Source organism: Limulus polyphemus, unplaced genomic scaffold (genome assembly GCF_000517525.1).
Source record: "Limulus polyphemus unplaced genomic scaffold, Limulus_polyphemus-2.1.2 Scaffold149, whole genome shotgun sequence".
NCBI lineage: Eukaryota > Metazoa > Arthropoda > Merostomata > Xiphosura > Limulidae > Limulus > Limulus polyphemus.
This window is the reverse complement of record NW_013665759.1, coordinates 6,594-9,070: the sequence shown is the minus strand read 5'-3', so window position 1 is coordinate 9,070 and position 2,477 is coordinate 6,594.

Sequence of the window (2,477 nt, the reverse complement as noted above, 5' to 3'; positions counted from 1 at the left end):
ATACGTTTGTAACCAAAAAAAAAAAAAATTTTTCTTTTTAATGATGTATTTTATTGAAGATTTGTTTGTGAATATATATATATATATATATCATGTCTTTTTTTGACCAGTCCGAGTGCAAAATGATTTTCATCTCAAAAATCTAAAATGTCATTTATGTAATCTATAAAACCTCCTAAATACATTTCAAATGTTTTTTTTTGTACAGTAAAACTTTATATTCTATCTGGTATTTTCTCTACGCTAACTAAACAAGGTTGGTAAATTTTACTGACCTCATAAACCACCAAATAAAAAAAAATTGATATAAATCTGAATTACACTTTTTTCCTTTTAGAATTACTTGAAATTGTAATATGAAACTACATTTGTTCATCTTAAGTAGATTTAAACTCATAACAGTATTTATTGGTTGATTGTGCTTTGAACTGTGTTTAACTACTAGTACTATTGTCACCATTATAATATAAGTTGTAAGTCACTTGGGGAATGTGCAGCTAACGTTATGGCTACTGAATCACATTACCCATGAGCTACTCCAGGCTGGTCAGGTGCATGCCTCATGAAAAATTATTATTATTTTGTTTACCTAATCTAACCTTAATTAACCTAAAGAGTTTCCTATTTTTACATTTTAGTTAATTTTATGATAATAAATAAAGAATACACATGAAAAACAAGAAACAAAGTACTTACTTGGGTCTTCTTTTTATTTGTCGTTGAATGTCAGTGACACTTAACCTTACTTTTTTTATACTAATGGTAGTAGTATGCTACATAATTTTTTTTTTTACTTACCTGGGTCTTCTTTTTATTTGCTGTTGACTGTCAGTGACACTTAACCTTACTTTTTTTATACTAATGGTAGTAGTATGCTAAATAATTTGTATTTAATTAAATAATGCACCAAAGAACATAGAATAATAATAGGCAAAAAAGCAGCCAATGTCTCATAACTATCTCAATTTTTCTGGGTTTTTAATTATGCGACAAGAGCCATTACATATTCATGCAAGCTAGTTGATGTGTTTTGCATGGGATTGAAGCTTGTACTGAAAGAGAAATTAAAATTTTTCTGTACAGTAAACAACGTAATATAATACGTCATTTGATAGATTAAAACCATGACTTTCTATTGGTTATAATATTATAGTATTAAGCATAAGAGAGAACTATTGACTATCTATATTAACTATCTGAGAGATGACAATATATTAATAAGAATTTACGTTAAATTTCATATTTCTTGGAAGGTTGATAAATAGATTAGAGAAGAGAGGATGCCTAAAGAAACAAGAGGGAATCCTCAATAGCTGTGGCACTTGAAGTTTTTTAGGCAGGATTAGAGTAAATTAATCTATGAGGCCTTTTTCCTTTTTATTAGCTATATTTTTGTGCACCAGCAATACCAAGCATGGGGCACTCATATGTCAGATTCAATTTTATTACTCATCAGGATCTCTACCAGTCTACCCTCAAATTGAAATTATTTTAGGCAGGATTAGAGTAAATTAATCTATGTGATCTTGGGCATGGTCAAATACATCAATCAAAAGGGTTTGACCTCCTGAATCCAAAAATGTAATTAGATCTTAAATTGATCAAGAGATGACAGAGTTATGAGCTAAAAGACTGTACTTGAAAAACTCAGATCCATTCTATGAGCCACTTTGCCACAGCTAAAAATGTCACATTTCTAACACTAGGGAAAATTATGGATCTTTTTTTAATATTGACTTATAAAATTAAGAACTTAAAACTTGTATACTATTAAAATATAGATTATTAGCTATGATTTTATGCTATACTAATTGGTAAAACATGAACAAGCAAAAAGTAGTTTAATTAAATTTTGAATGTAATTCACTAAATTACATGACATGCACCGTAAAGGATGCCCATGGCAAAATGAGTAATTACTACTGAAAAGCCATTCTAATGCTGAAAATGTATTTTCGATAGGTACTTACCCCCTCTCACATAAATGCTATTCTCATTCAGTGCTACCCTCTATATGCCAAATATTTTTTTGTGCATGCCACAAGCCTTGAAACTCCCACCCATTATGGAAATGATTAATTCCAATGCAACAAACCTCCATGAATAAGAGTACAACACACTCTCTTAATGCATGTCACTCCCTCTATTTAATTTTACAGAACTATTACTTTGAGTGTGGGCAGAAAATGGAAGCACAGGTTTTTTATTAGGGAGGAAGGGTGGGAAGTGTAAGAGAAGGTAAGTTCCTATCAGAAGTACATTTTCAGAATAGGAAAATTATAACTTCCGATACAGTACATTACCTCCTCTCACATAAATAGCTAGAATTCCAAATTGAATTGGTGGAGGGACCGGGATGAGGGAAATAAAGAAGCATCCTCTGAAAGTGTCCAAAGGACACTCACCAAAAGGAGATCTTTGGAATCAAAGATCATATGTGGGAGACCACACCACTTCTGAACCAGGTATACTCTTCG